The sequence below is a fragment of the Camelus bactrianus genome, chromosome 10, assembly GCF_048773025.1.
Source record: "Camelus bactrianus isolate YW-2024 breed Bactrian camel chromosome 10, ASM4877302v1, whole genome shotgun sequence".
Lineage (NCBI taxonomy): Eukaryota > Metazoa > Chordata > Mammalia > Artiodactyla > Camelidae > Camelus > Camelus bactrianus.
In genome coordinates, this window is record NC_133548.1 from 57550675 (window position 1) to 57574243 (window position 23569).

At 36.7% G+C, this 23569-nt stretch overlaps 1 protein-coding gene across 8 annotated transcripts in view; it reads right to left on the reverse strand.

Moving 5' to 3' along the window:
• DLG2 (discs large MAGUK scaffold protein 2) overlaps positions 1 to 23569 on the reverse strand; it is a 1731178-nt gene that overhangs the window by 1503471 nt on the left and 204138 nt on the right. The gene's annotated exons all lie outside the window — the stretch shown is intronic.

Sequence of the window (23569 nt, forward strand, 5' to 3'; positions counted from 1 at the left end):
CTGAACAATGGATAGTGCGAGCCAGGTTTCTCATTAAATACACTCTTACACATATGCACCAGGAAACAAATCAAAATTATTCATAGCAACACAGACCATAGGAGCAAAAAATTAGAAACAATCCAATATCCATCAAAAGGAAAATGGATAAATGTGGTACATTATCAAAATGGAATTTATGTAGCAGTGAAAATGAATAAACTACAGCATCATGAAATAACATGAATAAATCCTAGAAACATAATGGTGAGTAAAAAAGGCAAATCTCAATATAAAAATATTTTTGTAAAGTTCAAAAACATGTAAAACTGAATTATATATTTTTAGGCATTCATACAAACATGTTTTAAAAAATTAAACCAAAACGAAGAAATGCATAAAAAGTTAAAATTACCTCAGTGGAAGGGGTGGGCAAGAAAATGGGATAAAGGGGGAACATACAGGTAGATGCAAATTAATGGTAATATTCTACTTCTAGATATGGAGGCATTCAGAAGTGCTTATTTTATTATTACCCTACATATATTACATATAAATTACATATATTGTTTTATATGTATTAAATATTATATTTTTATATAATGAAGAAAATTTTTGGTTCAAAATATTAAGATTTACTTTAAAAATTTATAAATCCTCAAACTTTATGCACAGCTTCAATTTTATTCTGCCACTAGCCATAAAGTAGCTGTGACTTCATGTTTGGAAAATGTGTAAGAACAGGAGGCAAAAACCATACAGGTATAAATTCACATAAATCATTTCCATATTTTTGAATATAGCAAGGGTTAGTAGGTTATTGACTGGGCTGACAAACGTCACAGGAACAAGGAATAAAAAACATAAAATCCAAAAAATAATATACATTTACATTATCTGGTCTCAAGTATTAATTAAAAAAAAAACTTTCATAAAGATTTCCTCAGCTACATTTTCTCTAAAGAATAATGACTTGTAGAGAAGGGCCCAGATTGAAGGACACTTGTAGCTCACCCTCTCCCATGAATACACTAAGAGTGACATCCATGGATCCACCCATCCACTCAGAACACCTGCTGAACTTTGACAGAACATCGCCTTTTTCAAAAGACAAAATTCACCACAAATCTGGTAGGAGAAAAGGAAAAAAGAAAGATGAAAAAGGCAATTCGTGCAGGACCAGTCCCATGGGGAGGGAGCAGCAAAGGAGGAATAGCACTCCTACACTGGGTCTCCCCCCTCTCCAACGGAGAGGTCAGCAGGATGGAGGGGGAACCTCCAAGGCTTGGATCTATATGGAATAGCCCCTGACTGACAGAACTAAGTTAAATGGGCATAAAGGGTCCCCGCAACCCCCAGCCCTAGACGCGAACCGGCAGAGGTGGGATAGGACAGACTACCCGAGCGGGGTGGAGGACTCGGGCTGACTGTACAGAGGCAACCTCAGGGGGCAGTGTGCTGTGTGGCTGGGAGGGTATACAGATCAGAACAGCCTGGGTCCCCTATAAAATACAAAAAAACAAACAAAAAAAAAAAAAAAAAACCCCAAAAACAAAGCAACACTGCTGGTGTGCCCTGAGGGGAGGGGCGCCATAGCCTTTATCTCCTCACACCCATGGCACCATTACTGGCCCGTTCTCCGGGGAAGAGAAGCAGGGCTCAGCCACAGCTACCATATTCCTCAGTGCACCGCTCCCAGGTGGAGGTGGTATAGAAACCTGAAACTGTACCCAGGGGCTCCTCAACCCATAGGTGGGACTAAGATTTGCTTACAGCCCCAGGCAGTGGGGAACAATCTGTCCCAGAGCCTCTGTGAACTTGCACCTCTAAGACAAACGAACAAGGAGCGGAGTTCTGGCATACAGCAGGGTGAGGGCTGGTACAGCCATTTTCTGTGAGCCCCCCTACCAAGTATGGACCCAACATGGCATGGCGAGCGACAATGAACCAGAAGCAACCCACCCACCTACCATGCAGGAGCTTGGCGCCAGGACTCAGCGTTGTTAGGGGGAGCGACCCACCCGCCTACTGCACGGAGCTCCAACATGGCCTTGGGAGAGAGCGCAACCCGCCCACCTACCACACACGCACATGGTGAGGGAATGCAGCATTGGGAGGGGGCACGACCTGCCCACCTACCTTGCACAAGGGCAGCACTAGGAAGCAGCATTTGGAGGGGGTGTGACCTGCCCCCCTACCGGCACCGGGAACAGCACAGAGCAGGTGCGTGAGCAGAGGGCTTCTGGAACCAGCGAGTGGAGTTCATGCAGCAGGGTGAGGGCAGGAGCAGCGACAACCACAGAACAAAAAGGAGGCCCTGCCTCAACAGCCAGGGCAGGCTCTGGCTGCCACAACACCTGCCACACCCCCAACCAAAGGGATAACACACAAAAGGCACAGAAGGAAGACTCGGCAACCACCCATACTTGAGAGACCTCTCGACAAAATTATTAAGCGCACACAGTCTCCACAGAAAGACAACCATCTTTTTTTTTTCTTTTTCTTTTTTTCTTCTTTAATGTTTAATTTTTTTCATTTTTAATTTGTAATTCCTTTAATTTTTTCTTTCAGATTTCTTTATCAATTTTTTAAATGTCTCAGTGTAATTTTTATTTCTCTTTGTTTTGTTCTTCTGTTATCAAACACTATTTTCAAATCTTTTTTTTTCCTTTAAATTTTTTTAAAAATTGGTCTAAACTTGATTTTTATTTCTCTTTATTTTTTTCATCTGTTATTGATTATACTCTGTTTTCAAATCTTTTTTCTTCTTTTAATTTTTTTTTTTTTTAGTTTTATTTCTGCATCTGCTTTAGATAAATAAATAAACCCCTTCAGGACCACAGTAGATAACTGATACTCCATAATCCACAGTGCCAGAGAGATATAAGTAAAATGAAGGAGAGGAACCACTCCCAATTAAAAGAACAAGAGAAATCTCCTGAAAGAACAACCAATGAAATAGACCTTGATAGTCTACTAGATCATGATTTCAAAAAAGGAGTCATCAAAGTACTGAAGGAACTAAAGGAGACTGTGAACAGAGACAGAGAATATGTCAAAAAGGAAATTGAAACTTTAAAGAGGAGCCAATTAAAATTGGAAAACTCATTTGCTGAAATAAGAGCTGAGAGCTAAAGGCTGTAAAAAGTAGGTTAGATAATGCAGAGGAACAAGTAAGTGACTTAGAAGACAGGACAACAGAAATCACCCAATCAGAAGAGCTGAGAAGAAAACAAATAAAAACCAATGAAAACAATATAAGGGACCATGCCAACCTACACATAATAGGAGTCCCAGAAGGAGAAGAAAGAGCAAAGGGGATTGAAAAGATATTTGAAGAAATCGTGACTGAAAGCTTCCCAAACCTAAAGAAGGAATCAGATATCCAAGTACAGGAAGGACAGAGGGTACCAACAAGAAAAACCCAAACAGACCCACACCAAGACATTATAATCAGGAATGGCCAGGGTTAAGGATTAAAAAAAATGATTCTAAAGGCAGCAAGAGAAAAACAAAGAATTAGTTAAAGGGAACCCCCATAAGGCTTTCAGCTAATTTCTCTACACAAACACTGCAGGCAAGAAGGGAGTGGCAAGATATATTCAAAGTCCTGAATGAGAAAAAGATGCAGCCTAGGATACTTTACCCAGTAAGGCTATCCTTTAGAATAGAAGGAGAGATAAGAAACTTCACAGACAAGCAAAAAGTCAAAGAATTTAGCAACACTAAATCTATGCTAAAAGAACTACTGAAAGATCTACTCTAAATAGAAAATAAACAGGATGATACAGAAAGGAGAAAACCATAATTGGAAAGGTGATAACTACAATGAATTACAACAGAATAAACATGAAATTGTAAAAGAGGCCATCTAAATCATTAAGGGTGGCAGAGGGGAACAAGAAAATATAGTTTTGGGGTTTTTTTTTTTCCTCTGTTTTCAGTACAATGGGTTTGAGCTTATATTACTGTCAGTTTCAACAAACAGATACAGTAATGGGTTAATATACATAAAAACCAGGGTAACCACAAGCCAAAAGCTTACAACAGAGTCACAAAAAATAAAAAGAAACCAAGATAATACAAAGGAAAATTATCAAACCACAAAAATAAAAAGGAACAAAAAGGAAAATCAAATCAGCTGCAAAACTAAGTTCAAAATGGCAATAAACCCACATCTATCAATAATTACCATAAATGTCAATGGATTGGATACCACATTAACAAGAGAAAGGACAAAAACCACATGATCATCTCAATAGATGCAGAAAAAGCATTTGATAAAATTTAACACCCATTTATGATAAAAACCCTTACCAAAGTAGGTATAGAGGAAACATATCTCAACATAATTAAAGCTATTTATGACAAACCTACAGCCAGCATAGTACTCAACAGTGAAAAACTGAAAACCTTCCCGCTAAAATCTGGGACAAGACAAGGTGGTCCACTCTCACCACTCCTATTCAACATAGTCTTGGAAGTCCTAGCCACAGCAATCAGGCAAGAAAAAGAAATAAAAGGGATCCAAATTGGAAGAGAAGAGGTAAAATTGTCACTATATGCAGATGACATGATACTACATATAGAAAAGCCTAAAAGCTCTTAACAAAAACTACTAGAACTAATAAAAGAATTCGACAAGGTAGCAGGATACAGGATTAATGTACAGGAATCAGTTGCATTTCTTTACACTACAATGAATCAACAGAAAAAGAAAGTAAAGAAACAATCCCTTTAAAATAGCACCCAAGGTAATAAAATACTTAGGAATAAATCTAACCAAGGAGGTGAAAGACTTATACATGGAGAACTACAAAACATTGATTAAGGAAATTAAAGAAGACTTAAAAAAGTAAAGACACTCCATGCTCCTGGATTGGAAGAATCAATATTGTTAAAATGGTCATACTGCCCAAAGCAATCTACAGATTTAATGCAATCCCTATCAAATTACCCAGGACATTTTTTATGGAACTAGGACAAATCATATTAAAATTTATATGGAATCACCAAAGACCCAGAATTGACAAAGCATTACTGAAGAAAAAGAATGAAGCTGGAGGAATAATCCTCCCAGACTTCAGACAATACTACAGAGCTACAATAATCAAAATAGCATGGTATTGGTACAAAAACACACATATAGAACAATGTAACAGAACAGAGAGCCCAGAAATGAACCTACAAACTTTTGGTCAATTAATCTTTGACAAAGGAGGCAAGAATATACAATGGAATAAAGACAGTCTCTTCAGCAAATGGTGTTGGGAAAACTGGATAGATGCATGTAAATCAATGAAGTTAGAATACTCCGTCACATCATACACAAAAATAAACTCAAAATGGCTTAAAGACTTAATTAAACAAGAAAAGACAACAATAAGTCTCCTAGAAGAAAACACAGGCAAAACATTATCTCACATACATCTCAGCAATTTTCTTCCAGAGCAGTCTACCCAAGCAATAGAAATAAAAACAAAAATAAACAAATGGGACCTAATTAAACTTACAAGATTTTGCACAGTAAAGGAAAACATAAGCAAAACAAAACAACCACCTACGAATGAGAGAAAATGTTTGCAAAAGATGAGACTGACAAGGGCTTGATTTCCAGAATATATAAACAGCTCACATGACTTAATAAGAAAAAAACAACCCAATCCAAAAATGGGCAGAAGACCTAAACAATGACCAACTGGCACATGAAAAAAATGTTTAATATCACTAATTATCAGAGACATGCAAATCAAAACTTCAGTGAGGTATCACCTCACACCAGTCAGGATGGCCATCATTCAAAAGTCCACAAATGATAAATGCTGGAGAGGGTGTGGAGAAAAGGGAACCCTCCTACACTGTTGGTGGGAATGCTGCTTGGTGCAGCCATTGTGGAAAACAATATGGAGATTCCTCAAAAGACTAAAAATAGACTTGACATACGACCCACCAATTTCACTCCTGGGCATATATTCAGAGAGAACCTTAATTCAAAAAGATATTTGCACCCCATGTTCATAGCAGCACTATTTACAATAGCCAAGATATGGAGACAACCTAAATGTCCATTGACAGATAACTGGATAAAGAAGTTGTGGTATATTTATACAATGGAATATTACGTAGCCATAAAAATGATAAAATAATGCCATCTGCAGCAACATGGATGTCCCTGGAGAATGTCATTCTACGTGAAGTAAGCCAGAAAGAGAAAGAAAAATACCACATGATATCATTCATATGTGGAATCTAAAAAACAAAAACAAAAACAAAGCCAAATGAACTTATATATAAAACAGAAATAGACTCACAGACATAGAATATAGACTTGTGGTTGCCAGGGGGAATGGGGTGGGAAGGGATAAACTAGGAGTTCGAGATTTGCAGATATTGGCTTGTATATATAAAATAGATATGCAAATTTATACTATATAGCACTGGGAAATATATTCAATATCTTGTAGTAGCTTACGGTAAAAAAGAATATGAAAATGAATATATGTATATTCATGTATGACTGAATCATTGTGCTGTACACCAGAAACTGTAAACTGACCATACCTCAATAAAAAAATAATAATAATGACTTGTAATGAGAAAAACAATTTTTGCAGATAGTCAAATTTCAAAATTCTTTTTCTCTGTATCAATTATAAGGATGTAAACACTGCTTCATAAGCAGTACTTGCAAGTTGCCAAGTTTTGAAATACTGGTATATAAATTATCCAGAAATACAAGAATATTTATCATATGTATGTTACAGATTCATACCAACAAGCTATACATTGAAACATAATGGATACCAGTAACTTGATCACATTCAGAAAACCCCAATGGACATTATTTTAATTTTAAATTTGAACATCTTAATTAACTTACAATCCCAAACCTGACGAAGTGCTCAGTCTATTTCATTCCTTTGTCTACTTATACTTCCTGCCTAAGCAACTACTAGAGAGGAAGAAGGTAGCCTTAATTACATCAGAGATTACTTAAATTTAAGGATAAGTCCTACAACCAAAGTCAAATTTTCCTTCCATTTAGTCAGCATTATTTTTAATACCTAGCATATATCAGTTTGTCATTTTCCAAGGATCTTTTTTTGGCACCCTCTTGTATCCCCACCATCATAACCACTACCCTCAGTTTCTGTCCATTCCCACTGCCAGAGTTTAGGCCCTCACTGTCTCCTGTTCATACTCTTCCCTAGGCCCAGATACCCTTTCCTACACATAGAAATTCTACTTCTTCAATGCCCAGTTGCAGTACTATGCCTTTATAAAAAGGATATTGCAAGTCAAAGATCTAAATATGAAATGCCATCAGCATAGAAATTATTCTTATTAAAACTGAGCTCAATTGAGTAGGATGGATGAAAGTAACAACATCCAAGCAGCTACCATCAAAAAGAAAAAATGTTTGTGTTGGGGGTTATGGGGGGGGGGGGAAGGTGGGCAATGCCACTTCCTTCCTTCCATTCCCACGAAGTGTTACTCAGATCTACTTAATAGTTATTTCTCATTCTACCTTATATTAGAAGTACTCATTCACCCACCTACCCTAAGTTCAACATTTCAATTCAATAAGTAATTTTTAAGTGCCAGGCAAAGCTCATAGGAATGAAGACTATGTCAGAGCCAGCTACATATTCCTACTGCCCAACATCATTCTTTACACTCGGTAAACACACGATGAATGCTTGCTAATTTTATTTTATTTGCATTCCCTCTCTAAGCCTTAAAGAGAAGAAAAATCATTGAATAAAGTCAAATCTTTTCACACAAAGGGCTGCAGAGAACCTGCATATTATTTGGATTACATTTTTATGTGACTTGACTACCTAATTTGATCACAACTTCTAGTATTTTTTATTTTGCACAGTCCTCCCTCAAATCAAAAAGTTTTGCCACCTCTGAGAATATATTCTAAATACATTCCTCAATCTTGAAGGCATGTAAGTGGCTTTTGGCAGGAAAGAGCTCTGTGCCGAACACCCCTTTTGTCTTGCCACTAACCTTAAACCAGGCACCCCCATGCCTTTCTTTTGATCACTCAATACCTTGCCTAACCTGTTGGTTCTTTCCTAAATCAAAGAAATAGAAATGGAGAATAAGTAATTAACAAATGGCCAGATCTCTTCTCTACCTTTCCCTTCAGTAATCTCCCAAACAAAATGTGTGAACAAGACAGCGCCTGCCTGCACACAGTGGAGATGACAAGGAGACCCGCATGGAAAGCCTGAACACAGTGGACGGGGTGGGAGTAATGACTCTGACCCCTTACCTCAATGATCAACTGAAATTACTCCCCATTTCCCTTTAAAAACTTCCTAGGCTAAGCAAAATCTTCGGAGATGGTCTTTGAGGACACTAAGTCTACTGTCTTCCCAGATTCTGATTAAAAGCATTCTGATTAAAAGCAATTCTTCTATCAACGTTACCCCTCTTGCTTACTGATTTTAAGAGCAGTCGCCCCATGTTCAGTAACAGGCATACATACCTATTTTGACCTCACAATTATTTTTTTTAAGTCTATCAATTACAGTCAAAGTTACAGGCTAATGTTTCTCAAACCCTAATGTACACAGAAATCTGAATCACCTGGAGATTTTGTTAAAATGCAAATTATGATCAATATCAGGAATGGAACCTGGATGTCTGTGTTTCTAACAAGCTCCCAGATGATGTCAGTGGGTTCTGATCCACCAGCAAAACCGGCCCTAAGAAATAGCATCTCTGGGATTAGAATCTAAAGCTTCACACTGTCATTTCAAAATTGCCTTGCTGAGTTATTACAATCCTCTTCTTCAAAGTGAGAGGTCTGGCGAAATCCTAGTAAGAGAAGCAAATTGGCAAGAGAAGAACTCTGTCTGTTGACTGAAAAATAATAATAATAACTACTTAGTGAATATTATTGACTAGATTCATTCAGATTCAGTTAGCTAGAAACTCAATTAAAAGGAACTCTATTTCAACTCTGCCTTTAGGACATATTAAAACAGAAAAAAAAAGATCAACCTCTAGGTGATATCTGAAACAGTCCAATCTCTCTCTTTTGCTTTTACCTACATTCCATAAAGATGAGATCTGGCCTTTGTAAAGATGATTCTGGCACAGCTGGGTTTTTGATTGTCAAACAGCATGTTCAAGGGAATCCATAGTAAATAGGATTGTCTTTCTAAGCACAACCTTAAAAACTCATATACTCAAAATATTTCATCAAAATCTCTTCCAAGCAGAGACAATCTGACATGACATACTTATTTCAATAATGGTGCTATTTCTTCAAAACACCCTTAGAGATCCTCTTTGAGATATGCCTTCCAGTATCTGAGGAACTTATTTTTAATATCCTTCAGAAGTGGCGAATCTTGTTTCATTTGAAGGAGATTTGATTTTTTTTTTGAAATGCCAAAATTCATTGGACAAACTGTGAATATGGTAAGTGATGAAGAAACGCATTTCTTTTTACATGACGAATTAAATTAAGGATATATGACTCTTAAATCACTAGGTTTTTTTCCTTGTATGACTCACAAATTGCTCTGCAATTATCTGTTTAACCACAGTAAAACAAAAAAGTAACCAGAATGCAGGATGTTTAATGTATAACTTTTTATCTGTTAGCTCAAAAGCTGGAATAACAGTGACTGTGGAAAGACTCTCTTTGCTTCCTCCCATCCCAGCCTTCAAGATGCTAGACATAGTATTGATGGAGACAATTACAGTCACCTCTCCCTTGCCAACCAGAAACCTCTTTGGAGCTTGTTATTGTTGGTTCATTTGTGGGGTTTTTGTGTGTGTGTGTGTGATTTGAAGATATGGCTATGACTCACCAAAGCAGCTTAATCCCAAGAATTCACTGAAATCAGCTGAGGATTCTTGCCTTACAGCCTCAATGAAGAGACGGTAATCTTCGTAAGATAGGCCTTCCTTTAAAACATACATCTTATGCTTATTTTGCATCCCCTTTTCTATGTAGGATTTTCCATACCACACACCTGATTATGAATTCAGCAAAACAGTGTAACACAGTTGCTCTTGCTATATTTAAAGGTGTTACAAAATGCAGTCTTGGTGTTCCATTAGCCTTCCCTGAACACTTGGTCCTGCTTGTAGAGCCAAATAAATGCTCATACCAATTTCCTTATGCTGCATCCGGATACCATACTTTCTCTTCTGCAAAGTAAAAAATTAGCACTGTCTTGGTCCATTTGTGCCCAAGACAACTAGACACTGAAGCACAATAACAGAATTTCTAATAAAGGCTTTATCAGTGGAGTAAGTGTTCTACCTTAGGCTGGCAGCCAGTTAAGATTTACGGGTATTATCTGGGACTAGAATAATAAATATAAATATGAGGAGTGGATTAAAATTAAATGTGGGTGAAAAAAAATATATAAGTTAAATTTGACAGACAAGAAAAGAGAGTGAAAGCAATGTCAATGAAAAGCATAAATCAAGTATCAAATTAGAGAACAAAAGAGACCAAACTGTTACAGAGCTAAGTGTGAAACCCAAAGTCCAGGGACTTGCCAACTAAAAATTGATTCCTGCCATCTGCCTCTACAGGGACTGAATCACGTTGGCACTTGCCATCTACCTCTGCTTGGATTGAATCATAAGCCACTGCAGCCTCTGACCTCCAACACTCCCTGAAAAGAGTTTAGGGTAGAGATCAGGAATGGGCAGTCTGGGGAAAAGTGGCAGAACAGGCCTTCTGATAGTTAGATATTTTCAGGAAAAGATTTTATGAGTCCAAATTCTTACATCTCCTCATATCTAGAAAAGCATTGGAATCATTAATGGTGACATCTGCTCCTCATGACTAACAGCAAACCTCTGCCTAAATGTGTGCTTGACTGTACTCCTCTTCACTAAAATCATATATAATACTGTGTTTCCTCCTGCCACTTCGGAGCAATTCCTTAGAGCTATCTGAATGCTGTCTCCCTGGCTATAGACCTCATTTTGCCCCCTGAAAAACTTAACCCACAACTCTCACATTGTGTGATTTTATTTCAGTTGACAGACTAACAAATGATCAAATCCAATAGATATTGAAGAAGCAAGACCAGAGAATCAGAAAATGCTTACACACAAAAGATTCAAGCAAATTTCCACAATGTTCTGATATGACTGGGCTTCTTCAATGCCTGGTCAAAGCACAAATGGAAGGAAGGAAGGAAGGAGAATGAAAAGAAGGAAGGAAGGTTAAGGAAAAGAATTTTCATTTCAAAATACTTTACTAAAAAAACCCAAATTTCTTCTGTATAGCACAAGGAGCTATATTCAATATCTTGTAATAACCTTTAATGAAAAAGAATATGAAAATGAATATATGTATGTATATGCATGACTGGGACACTGTGCTGTACACCAGAAATTGACACATTGTAACTGACTGTACTTCAATAAAAACAACAACAAAAATACTTTACTAAATTCAACCAGAGGTGTTTGGATAAAAGCTCACTCCAGGGCTAGAGCAGCAAAATTATAAGATAAACCTGGGACTTTCTGTTGCACCAGAAAGAAAGGAAGAGCTGAAAAATCATAGGAATATATCAGAATGGTATGAATGCCAGCCTGAAGGGACTCCTACTGACCAAATCTGGAACAATTTGAGTATTAAAATAAATTAATAATACTAATAGATTATAACCTGCTGAATAAAATAGCAGTCTATGAGTTTATCCTGACATAAATAAATAAACAAATGATTGAATGGAGAAGGGAAAGCTCTTTCTTATAGGAGAATTCCAGCTAATAAACACAGAGGAAATGATGGAATTAGAAAATCATCAATGGACCCTGCAACTACTGGATAAAAATTTGATGAGGAACATAATGTTACGTAGTCTCTCCCCACAAATGAGAACAAAGTGGCATGGGGAGCCTCCTGTTATCAACCACCAAAAAGGATATTGTATCATTTCTGCGTTACTCCTTCAGAAAATGAATGCATAAACTGAATTTAATCATTAGGAAACATCAGATGAAACCAAATTGTAGGACAGCTTACAAAATACCTGGCCTGTCTGTAATCTTCAAAAATATCCAGGTCATGAAATTGCAGATTACAAGGGACTATCGTAGATTAAGGAGGTTTAAAGAGGCATGACAATTAAATGTAATGTGTGATCCTGAATAGATCCTGGACTGGGGAAACACAGCTATAAAAGACAATTGCTGAAACTGAACATGGAGTATGAATCAGATAATAGTATTATATCAATATTAAATTTCCTGATTTTGATAACTATTTATGTAAGGGAATATTCTTGTTTTTAAGAAATATACACTGAAGTATTTAGTGATAAAGGAGCCTGATGTCTCCAAGTCACACACAAAATGGTTCATTAAAAATATGCACATGTATGTGTATGTGTGTATATAAATATAGAAAGAAAGAGAGAACTACATGCAGAGAGAATGACAAAACCGAGTAGGGCAAAGTGTAAACAACTGGTGAATCTGGGTAAACACACAGGAGCTCTCTGTACTACTCCTGCAGCTCCTCCGTAGGTATGAAACTACACCAAGATATAAAGTTTTTAAAAAATGGGAAGGTGATTAGGAGATATTAGGGATAAGTATGGCATTGAGCAATATCTAGGAACATTTTAAGAGGAAAAAGATTCAATTCTATAGCCTCGGTTTCTTCACCTAAAAATTTACATACATAAGTACTTCAAACAGTTGAACAGCTCCATAGAACATAATAAATGCTAACTATTATTCTTTTGATTAACACATCATGTTTGAATAATGCCATGTACACAGGAGGTCCCATTAAATGCTGGAGACCTGAACACAGAATATGCCTAGCTAGGTGTCATTTCTTCGAGAACAGTTAAGAGTGCAGATACTTGGAGCAATAAAGTAAAATTAACCCCTGAAAAAATGGAAAAACTGTAATTTACGAATAAAAAAATAGCTAATTGAAACAGAAATTTTAATAGACGTGCAATAAGATGTGTATGAAGCAACATAAAGTAACTTTTTTGCTCAAAAAAGGTTCTTAAAAAAAAAAACCCTAAAACAATCTTTAATTCAAAGTATCTTTTTGATAAATAAGTGGGATACTTCAAGTTGCTCAAAAAGCAGGCATTAAATAAACTCAAGATATTGTTAATGCAAATCAGCTACCTTTTACCATCACTTAAACTCCCAAATCACCACCAGGTGTGTCTTATCCTATGTCTAGGAGATAATTAAACTTCAATTTCACATCAATCATCTAAGATACTGGAATGTTACACATCCTTTTCATCTCACAAAGATTGTCCTTGTAAACTCTATAAATCTCAGAAAGGTAAATAACTATAAATAATCTTGTATGATCTTAGTTTTAAACTCACATATCTTCCAGTCCATGATTAGGTACTGATACCACTCACTGAGGGAGGAAAGAAAGAAAGAAATTGGCATTTGTTGTTTACCCACCATGTGTTTGGCAGCCACACTTTAAAACATAATTTATTGCATTCGGTCCTTGCAATCATATTATAAGGCATTATTATTATACCTATTTGAGAGATGGTAAAACTGAGACTTACTCAAGGTCACAGGGCTGTACAGCAGCAAGACTAGGATTGGAATCCATGTTTGACACAAAAGCCTACATTCTTTTTGCTACAACATGCTTGGTAATATGCCTAATAGAATTTCAGGGGTTAAATGAATGGTATCAATGCTAAAACAAGCATATCTCATTGTGAATGCATGACTAGAATATCATTTAGGAAATTCCTCAGATCACCAGATGGAAGGAAAATCAAACCAAAGGAACTCTTTCAAAAACTTTCCAAGGCCTGTTACCAAGAATATTTTAATCTCAACTGCACAGTGCTTAGCAGAAGCTATTTAGTTTCTCTCTCCATCAGCAAAAACTCAAACAGAATGAGAGTTTGAGCTCCAGGGACCATATCTTCCTAGCTGGTGAATGCCAAGGGGAGGCAAAGATGCTTCTGGATAGAGGTAGCTACAGACTGTCAGCACAGTTAAGCTTGGAGACAATGTTAAATTTTAAATGTTAAAAAGAGGTTACTACAAATGGCATAATTGGCATCAACAACTCAAGTTTGCTTTGTACATGCCATGAATATAGGTTATTCAATAAATATTAGTTATGCAATAATATTGTAACAATTTTTTCCTATGGAGTTGGAGATGACTTTAACAGAAAATAAGAAGCAGAAAAGAAAAAAATGCCAAGATAGGTATGAAATAAAAAACCAGACTGTGGGGGAAACCTTACTGTCAGGCATATAAGTATAGATTTATTTAATATTCTGTTCAATGATGATTTTATATAACTTTATAATCAATCCAATTAACCAACTCAGATGAGGCCAAAACAGTATTCAGTCTAGAGAGAGAAGTTATACATAGAGATATGTGTTAAGTAGGAAAATAAAATTCTGTCTCTGATATGTAAAAAGTCAGTGTCCCTCTCATCTCCTCAAACCTGGCATAGAGGGATTCTCAATTCAACTTGCCAAAATATTCTTTCTTTTTTAGTTTTCACTGTGTTCTTTAGTTTTTTCTTATTTTGGACATATAGTTCTGAATCATAACACAAGACTACATAGACCTTTATTCATGAATAATCAAACCTTAGTCCTTTCTATGTGTAGTATGAGATGGTTTCTTTCGCAAATTTAAACACCTAATGTCAACTACCACTTGAGAAAAGTGTCACGTTCCACTGCTCCAAAAGGACTGACTTAAATGGCAGTCTATAATCACTTCATTTGGAATTAGTCCAAGAAGTGACAGCTGATGGCTAATCTCAAAAAGAACATTGCTCTTCAGCACCAGTGTAACAATTTATCTGAAAGATCAATTTTAGACTAAAAATTATTGAAAATATACTTCTATAAAATTTATAATTTTATTATGCTTATGGTATAGTTTCCACTACATATAATTACATTACTAAGCGACATTATATATAATTACATTATAAGTAACATAATTTATTCTAGTATATAAACTATATTAATTATGTAAGCTTATCATATGCCTATCATTATGGCACAGGTATGATCATTTCCATTATATTAAGCTTATGATCTATGCTAAATAATCTTATTAAAACATACTGCTTAAGTAAAATTGCAGAAAAATAAAGTCTAGAGCCTTTAAACATGTCACTCCCCTTTCTTCCCAACTTCCCCAATATCTAAAATGTTTGCATAAGGGAAAATCATATGCCCAAATACAAAAGTACAGATAAGAAAATATGCTACCCTATATATTTAAGCTATTATTAGCTTATTGTTATATTGGCTAAAAAAAGTATACCACCTTTTGCTCTGAAGTAAGAGTGGAAAGCCAGCCTGCAGATAGCTGGTTTTTATAGTATAAGAACCACCCAGTCCATTTCAATCTATAGGTGTGACAGGAAACTGTTGTTCTCTCTTAGACTACCTAACTTTGTGCAATAATCTTGAAACAGCTGGAAAGACACACAAGATCCCATAATCAAACCAGAAGACCATCCTGCCTATTCCCAGACAAGGAAAACTTCATGCTAATAGTTCTATTCACAATCTTTGGAAAATAGTAATACATGCTCTTGCCTTATTTAAAGTACATCTATGAGCTCTTTTTATTTTCCTCTTCCTTTCCCCATTCTCTTCCTCCTTTTCTTTCCCTCCTCTTCCCTTCCCTTCCCAGTTGTAAAGCCAGGAGGTAAAGTAAGACCTATTCTCATGGTGGAGGAGGTTGAGCCAGGAGCTATGGTGGCTCAGAGTAGGGTGCTAGAGCTCAAGCAGGGTGAGGAGGGAATCTACATGTGAAGATGACCCAGAGCAGTTATAGAGACTGACAGACCGACAGACTGAGGAAGGAGTCCTATAGAGACGTAGCTAGATGTGAGCTGTTGAAACCAAAACAGGTTGAAGAGGGTCAAACAGTTTAGATACTGTTGGAGAATGGGATCAAAGTCTGACCTCTGTGGGGAGGGCACCCATGCTGTGGAAAGGGCCTGGGATGCTTTGCCACAGCTACATAGGATGAGGAGACCATCAACGCAGAGTAGTGACGTAGTGAGGGTTGTGAGAACCTATGTTTGGTGAGAAGGGCATACCTGTGGCAGTGACAATGGAAGATTGGTAACATACAGGGAAATTGATCAAATAATAAAATAAGGATAATGAGAGTCTATCAGAAAAGGGAGTCAAAATATGGAAAAGGAGAACAGTACAATGAACTATATGGTAATGGATTGGATCTGGAGGTATCAGTGTGAACCTACGGTTTTCAATAGACAATTCATCAGATGTAAACCTGTATGTATATAAACATACACAAAAGGGAAAAGAGTAACCTCACAGTGGATAAGCCTAAAACTGGGAGCACAACATCAACCAAGTATTCAAAGTAAACATCATGAGTAAATGGAAAAACTATAATCATCAGCCTCCTGATAGGATACAGTGAAAAGATTACAGCCTTGCTTCTGCAGTATTCCTATCCTCAGAAGTGTACAAGTCACAAAAAACAAGTGAAGGCTGAGGAACTGTTCCAGAATTAAGGAAGCCAAAAACAGGTGACACCTAGAGGCCCTGTGTGATTCTAAACTGCCTTCTTTGCTATAAAGCACATTTTATTGGGACATTTGTTAATTTCCTGATTTCGCTGGTTACATTGCAGTTATACAGGAGAATGTCCCTGTTCCCAGGAATTATACACTAATGAATCAGGAAGTGATGGAACAACAGGTTTACCAAATACTTGCAAATGGTTCAGGAGATAAAAAATTTTGTACTGAACTTTCAAATTTGAGACTGTTCCATATTTTTTTAATGTGTTAAATATTAAAAATGGTTTTTAAAAAAGAAAGAAAATTACATCTAGGTCATAGAACATGTAAATTCTTCCTAGTTATCTAGATGAAGATCCCTTACCCAATAGTTTATATAAACGTCAACAGCTTATTTTTGTGATAGTAATAATAAGTATCATCTATCAAGGCTTTATTATAACATGTTAAGCACTGTGTATATATTATCTCACTTAGTATTTCCAAAACTCCTAGGACATAGACACTGTTATTTAATCCATTCACAAAGGAGGAAACTCAGAAATAGAGAGGTTAAGAAGTTTGCTTCATTTGTAACTATTGGAGTCAGGATAGGAACCACATATGTCTAACTCCAAAGCCTGTGGTCTTAACTATTACAAACTGACTTTTTATGTCTAGTGTAATTGTAGGATTTTCTTTGTTTTGCTCTGGGTTTATAGGGATTTTATTTGTTTATTTTGTTTTCTCTTCATCTGGAGTGTTTTATGGACCATGACTCAGCAGTTCCAGCTCAGATGTTCTTTCTCCCTGAAGCCTCTTCCACCAAGTCATTTCTCCCTTCCTCCCCTTTATTGCCTTTGCACTTTGCATTTATCTTGTGTTTCTTACAACACATGTCACTGGTAAATGTATTTTATTTCCCTACGTTGAAGCTTTGCAAAGTCAAAGGCAAAGTCACACTCCACTTTTTATCCCATATAAGCAGTGGTGTTCAAATTTTATCATGCACCAAAAATCACCTGAAGAGCTGATTTAAAAAACAGATTACTGGGCCATACCACCAGAATTTCTGATTCAGGAGGTCAAGATATGGCTAAAAATTTATTTTTCTAATAAATTTCCATGCGATGCTGATACTGCTGGTCCAGGGACCATACTTTGAGAACTACTACAGAATAGAGCTTATCAGTGTCTTGTCAAAATGGCTATATATATAGTGTTTTAGAATTTACAAAACTATAATATGTACATTATCTTCTTTTAATATACTTAAATAGGAATATCATATATCTATACTATAGAACATCTCACATTGTAGGGTAACAATCAACTTGCTGGTCTATCTTTCCTACCCCACAAATACTTATTAAGCATGTACTGTGTGCCTGGAGCTGAAGACACAGCAGTGAATAAGATGGATTGGTCTCTACCTTAATAAAAACTAACAATCTAGCAGAAAAAAGAGCACTAAACAATGAGCCAAAACAAATTCCCCTACCTTCACCTCTATTTCCCTTCTCTTTTGTTTTCTGAGGAGTAAAGAAACAAAATATTTATTAGCAGAGTTAACACTTTGAAGTTGTGGTATAATAAGTTAGGCACAGAACGATTTGTTTGTCTTATAGTTTTGTCTTTGTACTTAGAAAACGATTTGTTTTCACTCTGAAATGCCTAAGGGTCTACACTAACCTTCAGAGATGTGTGGACCTGAAAATATAAGATCCCTCCAGCTTCTTGGGGGACAATAAATGGAATCACTGAAGGAGAAGCTAAACACACAAGCAGAATAAAAGGAGAAAGAGGTAGGAGGACTAAAGGAGAGAAACTTTATGTTCATCAGAGGTGGAACAGATAGATGGGAAAGGATTCTGAAGAAGCCTTGGAACACATGTACATTCATGTTGTCCAGAAGTAAAATGTTCTTTCTGGACACATTATGGATATATGTAATGCTTTAATCAAGTTATTACTATAGTGTCATGAATGTCAGGCTAGAAGCAGAAAGTGTAATTAATGAGAATACGGTTGACCCTTGAACAACTCAGGGGTTAGGGGCACCGACCCTCTGCACAGCTGAAACTCTGCACACAGCTTATAGTCATCCCTCCCCAGCCAAGTTTCCTCCTTATCCATGGTTCTGCACCTGCAGATTCAATCAATCATAAAAGGGGTTGGACTACAGTACTTACTACTGAAAAAAATCCACACATAAGTGCACCTGTGTAGTTCAAATCTGTGTCATTCAAGGGTCAACTGTACATGATAGAAAGTCTAGCCTAGGAAGTTTGTTTCCCAAAGGAGAGAGAACTTCTGTCTGGGACCCAAGGATGCATACGAGTAGGCACTTTCAGACATGAGAATTTAAGGACAGGGAAGTGGAAGAGATGAAGAATGTATAGAGGCCTGAGGAAGAAGAAAGCATGGCAAAAAAATTAAAGAAATCCAACAGAGGAAAAGAATGGTATAAAATGAGGTCAGAAAGGCAGGTAGACAAATGACCGTCTTCTGACTTGACTTTTAGGATCTTGAGAGCAGAGATCATGCCAGCAAATCCTTTATCATCATTGCTAGGAAAATAGTATATACTCAATAAATATGGAATTAGAGAATCAAAAAATGAAAAGATGCATGCAGGCATTAATGAATGAATGAGCAAAGAATACATATGGTGGAAAAAAAAAAACAGAGGCATAAAATTGCATGGCATGATCTGGAAACAAAAGTTTGAATGGACCAATACAAAAAAAGAAAAGAAGCCATGAGTCCAACTCACAGTGCTAAAACCATGAGTGGGATGATAATCATTAATGCCTCACTGTATAGATGATGAAACCAGGGCTGGTGAATTAAGGTGACTTCTCCAAGAACACAAAGCTAGTTGTGATTAAACCAGGACTTGAATCTTCTGATTCCCAAAGAAGCTTTCCACTACAGTCCTGACTTGTTCCGTACCTAGAAGCGTAAGGACAAACTTCTAACAGTCACCATGCAGTCAGACACCAAGCGCATCAGAACCTTATCTCTAGAGGACACATAACAACTAGCAGCTGCCACAATTTTTCCATTTGGAGCTTCGGGACTTAGCTTTGTAGATCCAAGACAAACATCCATCCCTCCCAGTCATCAAAATGATACATTACAAAAAATCACTGCTACCGTTTCCTTTTCCACCTTTAGCCTAAAATAACTAATACAAATGATATAGTAGAAACACAGCACAAAATGATCTTGAGAGCACTTGAGGTCAGACTATCACAGCAAGAAATCTCTCCAAGCAGCTGCATAACCACCTATAATTCACAGGAAGTTAGAGTCAATAGATTCTGAAAGGCTGACTTCACATTCTGTTCCTCTTTGGTAACAACTGTTTGTCAGAAACTTGGACAGACTCTAATATATCACAAAAACAGGTTTTGCCCTGTGTGACGTCTGTTAGGTCCGTTGTTTTATTTCCAAACTCCTTTTTCCTGGCTGCCCAAACTCACTAGCAATACTATTACCTAATCAAACAATGTATCTTTGACACATTTAAGCACCACATTTGTCAAAGTATTACAACTTGGCTCTTTTTCCCTATACTCCCTGTAACGGCCAAACAACATGGCAGGGCCAAGCTTCCCCACCCTCTCTTAGGAAGCACCAGAGTGCCTGCCAGACCTACATTCCCTTTCTGAGGGATTTCCTACTCAGAAGCTATACCAGCCTGCCTGGTCACTGATAAGCACCTGACCCAAGATCAGTCAATTGCTAGACTGACCAGTACGCTATGACATGACCTGGTCTAAGAACTCTGCCTTACAGGGGTGATGATAGGCTCAACCAATCAGTTCCTTTCATTTGAGTTTTTTTAATAAAGCAGAAAAGGTCAGTTATTATAATGGCAGGAGGAACAAAAGCCAAAATAGATAGTTCCATTTAGCACAGTGATAGAGATTAGAGTTGGGAGCATCGCTGTCGAGTGGTTAATAACAACAACAAACAACAATAACTTAGTACTTAATAACAACAACAACAAACAACAATAATAATAAAGGCTTACATTTATTTACCCTCACTATGTTCCACACATTAAGAAATTCAGACACATTATTCTACCTACACTTCACAACTACCTATGAGTTTGGTTCTATTATCTCCATTTCACAGATGAGAAAACGGAAGCAAAGAGAAGCTAAGGAAGTGCACAAAAATTCCTTTAGTAAGTGGTGGAATCAGGATTCTAACCCAGATTTGATTAGTCTGAGAACACCTGCTCTTACCCACTATCCTGAGTTAAAGTCTGGCATAACATTTCAGGCTTCATATCATGTTTGAGATTTTTGCCCTTCTTACTTGCACCTGAATTTGTATACCAAATCCTCATTACATAAGGAAAACTGAGCACAGGAAAGGTAGAGCTCTGGACCTAAAAAGTATGCTCAGGGTTGATACTGGAATCCCAATGCCTAGAGTTATGTTTTCTAAAAACCTCTGAAGTGTTACTCATTCTGATTTATCAAAGTCACATCTCTGGCATCTTACTGTGCATTAGTTTCATCATCTTTATTTTTTGTTTGTTTTTACTGAAGTATAGTCAGTTTACAGTGTTGTGTCAATTTCTGGTGTACAGCATAATAGTTCAGTCAAACATATACATACATATATTCATTTTCATATTCTTTTTCTTTATAGGTTACCACAAGATATTGAATACAGTTCCCTGTGCTATACAGAAGAAACTTGTTATTTATCTAGTTTATATATATTTAGTACCTGCAAATCTAACTCCCAATTTATCCCTCCCCACCCCCACTCCCCCTGGTAATCATAAGTTTGTTTTCTATGTCTGTGTCTGTTTCTGTTTTGTAAATAAGTTCATTTGTCTTTTTTTTAGATTCCTCATATAAGTGATATCATATGGCATTTTTCTTTCTCTTTCTGGCTTACTTCACTTAGAATGACAATTAATTTTGACCACAGGGAATGGTATAATAGTGGAGGGAAGAGAGAAGAAAGAGTATGGGATATATATATAAATATCTTGGTCTATGCAATTCAATAAATATTAAGGGCTATCTATATACATGCAAATGAACACATACCCATGTTTATCACCTCCTCTACTTATGCCATATTATTACCCAGGTTGATACAAAAGTCACAAGGCAAGAGGGAGATCAAGATGGCAGAGTAGGAGGACCCTGAGCTCACCTCCTCCAACATACACATCAAAGATACATCTACACGGGAGCAACTCTCACTGAAAACAACCTAGAAACTGGCAGAAAGTCTCTTCCACAATCAAGGCTGTAAAGAAAGATCCACACAGAGTTGAGAAGCAAGGAAGAAGAAGCAATCGGGTCAGGAAATATGCCCCTAGCAGGAACAGAAGAGGAGGGGGATACCATGGGCTCAAGATCTTCCCTAGGGAGTGAAGGGTTTGGTCCACATATTGGGCTCTCCAGCCTTGGAGTCTGTCATTGGGAAGACAAGTCCCATTAACTGGTTTGTAAAACAGTGGGACTTAGTAGCAGAGGGCTGTAAAATACCAAGACTCTGCTCATGAAGAGCACACACACTCTTGCTTACTCCCAGGAACAGCACAAAGGAAGCAGACTGAAAACTGCCTGGGCTCTGGCCAGTTTTCCATGACCACCCAGCATGCACCCCAGCCTGCTCCAGCCCCTTTGGCTCTGGCACTGCTCTGATTCTATGATCCAGTAATCTCACTCCTGGGCATATATACAGAGGAAACTCTAATTAGAAAAGATACATGCACCCCAATGTTCATAGCAGCACTATTTACAATAGCTAGGACATGGAAGCAACCTAAATGTCCATCAACAGATGACTGGATTAAGCAGTTGTGTATTATATATATTTATATATATGTATTTATTTATTTATATATATGTATTATATGTATTATATTTATATATATAGAAAAAATACACACACACACAATGGAATATTACTCAGCCATAAAAAAGAATGAAATAATGCCATTTGCAGCAACATGGATGAACCTGGAGATTGTCATATTTCACTGTCATACTAAGTGAAGTAAGCCAGAAAGAGAAAAAAAATACCATATGATATCACTTACATGTGGAATCCAAAAAAAAAAAAAATTACACAAATGAACTTATTTTCAAAAGAGAAACAGACTCACAGATATTGTAAACAGACTTATGACTACTGGGGGCAAAGATGGTGGGGAGGGATAAACTGGAAGTTCTGGATTTACAGATACTAACTACTATATATAAAATAGATAAACAACAAAATCCTACTGCACTATATGCAACATCTTCTAATAGCCTATAATGAAAAAGAATATGAAAAAATGTATACATATAAAACTGAATCACTATGCTGTGCACCAGAAACTAACAACATTGTAAATTGATTATACTTCAATAAAAAATAAATAGATAGATAAAATGAGTATCTCAAGTATTACGTCTTCGAGAAGCTTATAATTAGAGACATGAACTAGTTCACAAGCAACTATATTACTGTTTGTCAAACTTGAATAAAGCATAAGTATTTTAAAAGAAAAAAATTGAAGTAGAAAACACTTGGGTTGGCAAAACATTTTATAGAATCATTTAAGAATATACAAAGATAAAACCAGGTATAAACTACTTACGCTTCTCATTCCTATACAACTACAAAAACTGAAATTCAAAAATTGAATAAATCAAAACCACAACACCAATAAACTTCAAATTAATGTTAATCTAATGTGATGAATAATGTTTTGCTGAAGCTAAGCTGCTCCTTCCAACATAAAAGATACTCACTATTATGGTGCAAACTCTTTTGTGTTAACCATGCCTTGATGTCACTTGGCCTTAGCGTGATGTGAAGCAGTGATTACGGATTAGTCTACCTCCGTTATCTTTACAATAGGCCATGACATTTAAAGAGTACTACTTGTCTCCAGTGAAAGTGTAAACACAAGCACAAGCACAGGCCTTCTGGGAAATCATGCAGCAGCGCTCAGTTACAAAGTGGTTAGCCAGACAATTCCAAATAGGCTTTAAATTTATTTCTTTTATACTATGATTG